Below are 10292 nucleotides of genomic sequence, written 5' to 3'. Positions count from 1 at the left end.
CTGATGTATTGGCAGCAGCGTTTTTCTCCCAACAGTGGATTACAGGCACTCTGTCAGACTGACTGAGATATTCTAGGTCCATGTTTTCTTCACTTTACAGAGAAATTGAAGGAAGAAACCGTATAGTGGCCAACATGTTGCACATTGTTGAAGTGGTATACTCTGAATGTTCATTTGAAAGGCCATTCTTCATATTTTATGATTTCCTCTCAACTCTTGCCATCCCACCCCCCAAGTCTTGCTGATCCATTTGCTTTGTGTTTATACATTCATTTAAAATGACATGCTTTAGAGCGACTTCCCTGTTTGTTGTGGAGATTAAGCACTGGTGAGTTCACCAGTTTCTCTTGGTAAGCTGTTTCAAATATCTGCAGTTGGGGGTTGTACTTTGTTTCAGGTTTAACTTCCAGCTGTGGCATCTAGTGCTTCTCAGCAAGATTCAAAAGTCATGCACTGTGGGAGTTCCTCTTCCATGTGTCAGGACCCACTTGTAGGCATCAGGTCATCCCTCAGAATTCTGTTTCGTAAGCTAAAGTCCTACAGCCTGCCTCATGGCCTTTGCTTTTTCAAGGGGAAGGGGTTTCATTCCCTGGATAATTTGGGGGGGGGGCGGGGGGAGCGGGTCAGAGATCTCATTTATTTTTTTTCAAAGTGAAAACAACTGTGACATGACTGAGAGTTGTATAAACAAAACAATTCTTGTTTGGGTTTATATATTTAAAATTACCTATTTCTAGTATTTGTTGTTTCTTTTGCGTATCTGGAGGGAATCAGTGTTGCTTAATAGGTAAACAGAACCATGCACTGCACTTAAATGAGAAGCAGCTACCAGGCTATGCTTGCTCCTTCATGCCTAGGCGTCTGTGAGCCAATCTGTCTGTCCAGGAACAGCAACAGTCTTGCTGTTCTCGCTGCTGACACTTCAGCTGACAGGAATCAGAATTCATACGATACTGCGTCCCCCCACAGAAACAAATTTAAATGAACCTTTATGTGTTTGATCTAGCACAGTGCATCACTGAAAGTGTCATGAAACAGTCCTCTGGGGATAGAAATACACATCCACAAGTGGTCAAGTCCGGTTTTAGGACGTTAAACTGTAGAGTATCTGTACTAGCAATCTCACTGTGGCTGCGTGGGGAGAGTTTGATCCGGGTTGAGGAATTAAGAGTGATATTGTTTCTCTGTTGACATGAAGTTCTTGCATAAATAGCTTTACTCTCCCTAGCTAGCTTGAATATTCCACTGTATCCTCATAAATAGGTATATATGCCCCCAGTTGTTTTTGTTCTGGTTGTTAGGGGCGGGAGGGGGTATGTTCTATTTTGTTTAAACCAGTGCTGTACTAGAGAAACACAGTCTTAGTTCTGGAGTCAGCTAGAAAGCTCTAGCTAGTGCAGAACACTGTGCTGTTTCTCCACAGTGATACAAAACATCCGATCTCATTTTCTAGTTTATTGCAGCAAGATTTTTGATCCTGTTAAATATTCTGGTCTTTCTCCTTGAAGAAGGATCCCAGGTTACCTAAAGTTTAACTTTAGGTAACTTGGAACCCAGTATGTAACTAAGTTCCCTGTATATCCTGGAATAAGAATTGCAGTTGACAGCTGGATTTATGGCATGCTGAAATTCGCCATAATACCAATAAAGTAGAAAGATGTCAGATACAGAGATTCTTCAAGAAGCTGGTGTTGAACAGTGGAATGTCAGCTGCTAGGACCTTGGGACCTCAAAAACCTTGCTTCAAGTAAAATAGCATTTTTCAGTCCAGCTTTTCTCTAATATGCAAACAAAATTGTGGTATTAAATACTTTTATATGGAAGAAAACCTTTTGTACACTCCATTACATACATTTCTTTGTCATGGGAACATGTAAGAATGTTTTGACAGCTGTTGATCAGTTTTGTTGATACACTGTTTTGAGGCTGTGCAACCAGTGTGATAATGCACACCATGTTTGGAGCAAGCTTGATAATGGACTGCTTGTACCAACAGTTTTATTGTTGCTACCTGAAAAACACAGTTTAAGAGTAATAAAATGCCAGGAGTTCAAATAAAATTTGGGCTTTTCTTGTGGCATCTGGAAGTTGAAGAAATCCTGTAGTTGCTGTAAGATATTTGGGAAGGAGTGAACTTGTGGAGTGGAGGGAGTTCTCAGTGTACCACCAGTACACACCATACATGTATTTGTTCGGGCAAATCCACGAGAATTTGAAGTGAGCAGTGGATGGTTATGTGTGCAGTAAAGTGCCTAATTAGTGGATGTACTGTAAAGTGACAGATGAAAAAACCTGGCTCCTCTGCCTCTTTTAGTTTGGCCTCTGGCAGGTCACACAGTGAATTGGGGGAGGAGATTTTGTAGCATTTTACAACTGAGTTTTCAAAAATTGTTTATGCAGAGGGTCTACTGCATGTGCTAAGGTTAAACTGAAGCAGAAGTGCATGACGACACGTGTAAAGTCTAGTCAACATTCTGTATTTTCCAGGCAAATCATGCTGTGATTCACCAAAATCATTTAACGTTCCATTGCAAAATGCTTGCTTACGAGAGATCTTTTGTTCTGCAGGCTTTGGATTTTTCATTGTTTATGCTTTTGTCTGTATGAAAATGTAAATGGTAACACTTAATAAAATACATACACCATTAGTTATCTAGTATGTGTTTTCATCTTGTCACTTTAGCCTTCAAAGTATTTTAAGCAGAATGCTCTCTGCAGCTATTAAAATCCTGAGAAACTTGGTTATTTTTGTTTCACATAGACCACTTTTCTACCTTTTGGTGAAATAACCATCAGTTTGTTTGGTTTTCCTAATGTTTAAACTAAAATAGGTTCATCAGTGAGTCTTGGCTTTTGTGGAATCCTTGTAACAGAGAAAACTGGCTTTGTTGAAACTTGCTGAAAAACCTACAGAATTGGACAGTTGGGACTAACTAGAATAAATTGAGTTATTTCTTTGACTGTTCATAGTAGGTGCCTGCATTTCTCATACTTGTTGAAATCATCCTTCAGTCTTGGCAGGAAAGTTTTCAGCTTGCTGTTAATTGTTTTCCTTCTGCTCGTTACAGAAGTCCTTGGAATTTGTGCAGTCATGACTATGGTGAGGTTTTTCCCACTAAGCAGAATAAACACCCCTCTGATTTCACACTTACTACGTTTGAAGACTGAATTAAATCATCTTAGAGGAAAATGTAGCCTCCTTCTCCATCCTTTTTGGGCGAAGAGTGAGAGAAAGGAACACTGAAGCGAGGAGGAGGGAGGGAGGAAAATAACAGGGGCAGAGAGAGCATTAACTGAATTCTGGGTGGTTTTTTTTTTCCCTTCTCAACAAGTGCTAGCTTCAAATTTCATGTATGTCTCTAAGGTATAAGGGAGTACTCATACTTTAAACTGAAACAAAGATTTATTCTCTGATTTTTAGCAACGTAATTGATTTGAGCTGTCTGTAATGGAGTAACAGTTGCATAAGCTTTGAAAGTTCATATCCCATTTGTATGCTAATGTCTCTTCAAGTCAGATTTCTCTTCAGGGCTGGGCATAAAAACAAAGTACTGCAATCACTTGCTGATCAAAAATGACTTAGGAATATGTATTTTCTCAGTTTAACCTTGGGCAAAATATTTTTGGCATCACAGCATTCATTTACATGGGCTTGTGAATGCTTTTAAAGTATACCCTTTAATAATTGGGGGGTTTTGAGTTTGGTTATTTATGCAAAGTACATAGGTGTTTTGTTCCCTTGTAATTTTGCATTTGAAATCTTGAGGAAATGGGACAATTGCAGGAATTCTCTTGGTCTTTGATACAGTATCAGCTCTTGGTGTTTGAGGAATTCAGTATTTTCCTAAACCTCCTCACACGTTGTTATATGTTAATTACTTTATATCTGTACTGTGCTTTGAAGCTATAAATTGTTGTTATTCTTTAATTGAAAAATTGGTAGAGATCACCGCGTTTAAACAGATGCAGATAATTCCAATACATTCAAAGCAATTCATCAAATAAGCCTGCTGCCACAGTCGGTATTATATTTCTAATTACCCCATTATTCTACTGGATGCCCAAATCTGGGGTTTGCATTGTGTCCCTGAAGAAGACAGACATCCAAACATCTGTCCTTTGGCCAGCTGTCCCTATACCTTTACACCAGGTTCCAGGGGTAACAGTTGTTCACTGTGTTTAACTGACAGAGCTTTTTCACAGCTTGAGTAGGTTTGGAGAGGGATAGCAGAGTTACTGCAGGTGTTTCTGAACACGAGTTTCAGCCACCCCAAAACCTTTTGGTTGACATCAGGCCGCATTCAGCCAGCACAGCAATGCAGCAGGCGCTTATGCTGCTGGCTGGGACCTGGCAGTCGCAGCGGTAGTTGCTACACTTGGGCTTTTGAAATGTCATGAGGAAAGTTAAAGAGGGTTGAAATACATGGAAAACTTCCAAATATGTGTACGTGTTCAGAACCTAAATACTTGCGCCTCTTTTTTTTGAAGGATGTATACGTTTCTTCAATGGAAATTGGCTTGCTGGATGCCCTTACTAAGGATATCATAAACTGGGCCCAACAAAAGGATCTTACTAAAGCTAAGACCTAAGTGGGTTCCATCATTGACTTCAACAGACGCGTCCCTCCTCGCTTCAGGCACTTAGCCTAGATGTCGGAATTGGGAGCCCCTCGCTTGTGTATTCCGTGGAAAATGGGAGAGTTGAATCTCCATTTGGAGGAGCCTGTGCCTTCCCGTGAGTGAGAAACCCAGGACAGTTAAGACACTTGACAAATTATCCTTGCTAAGTGCCTCAAGTTGTGTAGTATGAATCAAAGCCTTTGTACCAGAAATTAGCTTGGTGCTAACAGTTACTGCGTGTGTGTCTGTCTTCTGTTCTCCAAATAACTGCATTTCCCTGTTATTACAACTTCAATATGATTTTCATTAGTAGATTGAAAAATGAAGTGTAGGGAATGAAACAGAATAAAGGCTTTGGGTTACCTCTTAATAAGATTTTTGCAATATTAATCATGTATTGCAAAATGATTTGGATAATTCAAACTATGTGTGTAGTCACTGCTAGCTCTGACAATAATTCAGATGTCATTGCGGTTAATTCCAAAGTATAAATACAAAAGGAAAATTTATCATGTTAGGATGTGCCTTATGTTTTAAAAGTATTTTTTTAAAAATACTTAAAAAGTGAGTCTCTTGATGCAAGTGTCCTTCCTTTGTGCTTAATCACAGCTCTAAATGGGAGTATATTCAACATTAGAAAAAATGTCTGGAAGACACAGCCCAAGATAATTTGTTCTTTTGTCCAATTTCCTAAGTTTTCTGTGAAGATTATTAGCAGATGAAATTCTACATGCTCAGGAGTAATCCCTTTCTTATTCTTGCATACAGGGCTATGTATCTAGACAGCATGCAAGGAAGAGGTAAGAATGCCTAGCTCGCAAAGCAGGAAGTATATGACCTGTCACAATAATTAATGTCAACAATTGTGGGTCATAACACTTAAACTGTTGTATAATACGCTGTTTAATGATTTCATAAAACACCAGTTTCTGTACCTTTTGCCAGATAAGATTTCCAAGCTTTACTTTTTTAAAAGCTATTTTAATTTTTACCCCTGAGGTTTGTAGCTTGTATTGGATGAGCACAACAGAGAGGGAGCAGTTAATTATGCTGCTAGGAATTGTGGCTTAGGTCAAGGCATGAGTCTGGTGTTCTTTAGCTGTGCTGTCCTCTAGCAGGGGAGAAGCTAATTTAGCTGGGGCGGGGAGGGGGTGCGTGATGAGGAATTGGAGGGAGAAATGAAGAATTGTTAGCAAAGGTCCTTTTTACTCCAAATGTAGTATTTTCTTCAACTGTGTAAAAATTAAATTTTTCAGTTTTCAAAATGTATGATGTGTCTCAGAAAGAGCGAAGCTGCTGGCCACCGGTGTCTCACAAGTTAGTACAGGTTGCTCAGACGTACATTGGGGAAAAACGTAAGAGAGGAAATAGATTTTTCATGTTGCTTTTGGAGAGTGCTTTTTGTTTTTCCCTTTAATGTCAAGTTGGTAGGAAGCCCGTATTCTGATAAATATATTTAACCCAGTTTGGTGTGTGTTTGCAGGGTTATGTGAGGGTGGAGCTGTTATTCTTCATTGACTTAATTCTTTTCCCGACACTTTTTAACTCAACAGAAATCATTCTAGAAAAAAACAACTGAAATAATTTTAGTTTTCTGGTACAGTCAAAGTGTGCTCTACTCCTTTTATCAGCTGATGCTTTTTTCCCCCCCTTCTTCCAATTTAAAGTATTGTATTAAAATTCAGCTAACATGGCTTCTAGAAGGGTGATGTGCCTGGCTGGCTAAAGAGATTACTGATAAGTAAATCTAGTCAGAATTCTGTTTGATATGCCAGCATGGCTGGAAGTCAGGCTTTGGTGAGAAGCAGCTGCTCATTGTGGTGGTGTGACCCTGGCTAGATGGCAGGTGCCCACCAAAACCACTTATCACTCCCCTCCTCAACTGGGCAGGGAGAGAAATTATAATGAAAGGCTCGTGGGTCAAGATAAGGACAGGGGGAGATCGCTCAGCAATTACTGTCACAGGCAAAATACAGTTGACTTGGAGAAAATTAGATTTATTTATTATCATTCAAATCAGAAAAACACCGTCCCCCCATCCCTCCCTTCTTCCCAGGCTTAATTCCTGGCTTCTCTGTGTGTGTCCCCTGAGCGGTTCAGGAGAACGGGGAATGGGGCTGCAGTCAGTTCATCGCGTGTTGGCTCTGCCGCTCCTTCCTCCTCGCACTCTTTCCCCTGCTACAGCGTGGGGTCCCTCCCACGGGCTGCAGTTCTTCACCCACAGCTCCAGCGTGGGTCCCTCCCCACGGGGTGCAGCCCATCAGGCTGGGCCTGGGGGGTCACAAGTCCTGCCAGCAATCCTGCTCCAGCACAGGCTTCCCACAGGTCACAGCATCCTTTGGGCATCCCCGGCTCCAGCGTGGGGTCCTCCCTGGGCTGCGCGTGGGGGTCTGCTCCCCCGGGGGTCCATGGGCTGGGGGCACAGCCTCCCTTCCCGGGGGCTTCCCACGGGCTGCCGAGGAACCTTCTGCTCCAGCACCTGGAGCCCCTCCGGTGCTGACCTGGGTGTTGATAGAGCTGCTGCTCTCACACAGTGTCGCTCCTCTCTCCCGCTGGTGCAGATTTTGTTGGTTTGGTTTGTTTTCCTTTCTTAATACGCTGCCACAGATCAGCTCAGCCTTGGCCAGCAGTGGGTCTGTCTCGGAGCTGGCTGGCATTGGCTCCATCGGACACGGGCGAAGCTTTTGGCAGCTCTTCACAAAAGCCACCCCTGTAGCCCCCCGCTACCAAAGCCGCGCCGTGCAAACCCAATACGCTCATCTTTACCACACTTACCAGCGACAATGCTGAGCACTCAGCAATGCAGAATTGTAAGGTGGCATGAAGTGCTTCGAGGTATTATTTGAAAATTGAATGAAAAGATACGAAAAGGTTTGTTGGTCTATTTGCTGCTTTTTTTTTAGGAGACTACTCCTTGAATGCACTGCTGTGTAGATGAGTAGTTATTTGTAACATGAACCTGAAAACAAGAATTCAATGAGCTGAGTGCTGCTTTAGCAACCTGGTTATATTATTTAAAAAGATCTGGGCTGGGCCAGTGTGATTTTTCTTGTAAACCAGTTCCACCAAACGTGAGCACCACTTTTGTTTTAAAGACTAGCTGGTGGTTTCAGGGAAGCAGATGTTTAAGTAGCTTGCTCTCTGAAATATGTCAACATTTTGTATGCTGCTATTTCCATGGAAACAGGTATTGGCTCAGCAGAATTGGCATAGGGATTTCAAAATTGCATTTAAAAAAACAAAGTCAAGACAGGTTAGTCATTTTTAGTCATAAACATCGATAGTGGTGCTGAACAGAACCTGTCTTTTGAATATATTAGGTATAGTCATGCAAATTGGCAGATCGGTGATTAATATTTTAAATTAATGTTTTTAAAAAGTGAGCTAGTGTTTAGTAGACCTTTATTAGAAAAACATGCATTTATTGCATTTTGTTCAGCGTGTGATTTTTCGTGTACTTGAAGGCAATCACAGGTTGATCACTTCTTTAGGTCTCCACCTTCCTCAAAAGAGGTGAAAAACATATTGGATGAGAACTATAGATCTCAGCTAATTGGCAAACTACACTTTTTCTCAAAAAATAGAGTGGCTCATGAAACACAGAACTGATAATTTGTGAGTTTGTAACCTTTGGCAGCATTAAAATGAGGCAAGCCCCATTTTGGGGGCCTACTTTGGGGACATTTATCTTAGGAACAGCCCACTTGCAGCTGAAGTAGTTACCCCAGGTCAGCATTGCAGCAGCATTAAAAGAGAGTTAAACGAGTGGGACTCGCTGCTTCCCAGGATGCTGTACAAAGGATAAATCTCATGTGAAGTTGAGAACAAGGAGCTTTGGGAATTCCTGAAAAATGAAGATGCCTCTATTCGTCGTCTTGCATCTTCATCTTCATTATTCAGACGTTTATTTCCTAACCCGAGTCAGATCCCTTTCTTCACTGTGAATCAAACCCCCCGTCCTGCAGAGCAGCGGTTTGCAGCTGGCCGAGGGCTGCTGGCAGCCAGGCACAGCGGGAGAGGTGCTGCCGGGGAGGGCACCGCGGGGAGCGCGGTGCTTTGCCGCGAGGGAAGAACCTGGTGCCAACGCAGTCCAAGAGAGACTGCTGGCATCGTGTGAGGAGGAGGAGGAGGGCAGCGAGGAGAAATGGGAATGAGAAGGTGGCAAGGGACAGAGTGGTGGGGTGGAGGAGGCGGCAGGAGCCACATGTGAGAGCTGTAACAAAGCCACCTCCAAACAAAAGCAAGCAAGGAACATGGCTGTGAAGACACTGGCAGTTTCCCAAAAGAACAGACGACTTTTTTTTTTTTTTTTTTTCCTTTTTTTTAACTAAAGTGGAGCTTGTTTGACAGAACAATTCCCCTCAGAAATAAGATTCTTTAAATGTTGGATCACTAAATAATGAAGGGTAAAGTGCTTAGTGACCTAAATTGGATTCCTTAAAAGGATACCCACTAAGATCAAACTGTGTTTCTATAAGGGCTGTACTTCAGCCAGGTATTTTCTTAAAATATAGAGGCAAAAGAAGCCTACAGCCCATGCATGCAGTTTGCCGAGTCTCCTAGAGCTTTTCAAGGGGGAATTGGTAGCATTTGCCTCCTGTCCAAACTTTGCTGAGCGCTGTGGGAACAGCAGCAGCAGTGTTGTTTGTGCTGCCAAGGAGGTGCCACCCAAACCAGAGCTGAAATTTTCCTCAGAGACTGACACTCGTGTCTCCTTTGTAACTTGGCATTTCCCCCTTCCTTGGCTGATCATGAAATAAGCCATAAAACTGAGAGTAGCGAATTTTCAAGGAATACATAGAAAACCACCAGAAGTAAGTGTACTGGTTGAGACCAAATGTCCATCTGGGCTGGTATCTTTTCCATTTTACCATCTTCTTCCAATAGTATGAAAAATACTGGTTTTTCTTATCTTGTCTAACCAGTTTTAACCTGTAAGTAAGGTGGATGCAGCCACAGGGATGTGTTCTGGGGAAGGGAGATGCAGAATGCTTTGTTACCTTTCAGTCACCGCAGTGGTCATGCCAAGTCCTTTGTTGCAGATGTACAGTTAGAACTAACTCATAAACTAATTAAGCCTTGCTCAAACCACGCACAGACAACAGCAAGGCGGGTGAGCGTCACGAGCTTCCTGGGGTCCCTTCCAGACTGATTCATGGCAGAAGTGAGGTAACAGATACAGCAATTAGAGGGTAACGCTTTAGCAAGGCATGGAAAGCTAGGATTAATGTTGTTTTAATTTTTACTGTCATTAGGCCTAAAACTTAACATGGGACTCTTCAAAATATGAGACAGCCTGTGACATATAAGAACAAAAAAAGTTACATGTAATAAGTTGATTATTCGTGTAATAGTTATAACAAGACTATAATGATAATACTAACCTCTTTCCCAACATCTGTTATCTAATGACTAGAAATGCCAGATAATATCATTCTGTATCATATACAGAAGTAACCAGGTTACAGGAAAAATCAGAATGAACAGAAACACATTAAGGAATCCTTCGTATCGTTTGCCATCTCACTCGAGATGGTAAACATGCTACAGTGGGCCCTGAGCACCAACGAAGCATTCTGCTTTTGATACAGACAGGTGGTTTTTTGGGTTTGTTGTTTCCAAAAGTACCATGCTTGTACAGATGCAAAGAAATAACACAAATCACAAAGGGT

The sequence above is a fragment of the Falco naumanni genome, chromosome 7 (genome assembly GCF_017639655.2).
Source record: "Falco naumanni isolate bFalNau1 chromosome 7, bFalNau1.pat, whole genome shotgun sequence".
Taxonomy (NCBI): Eukaryota; Metazoa; Chordata; class Aves; order Falconiformes; family Falconidae; genus Falco; species Falco naumanni.
Note: the sequence above shows the minus strand (reverse complement) of the source record.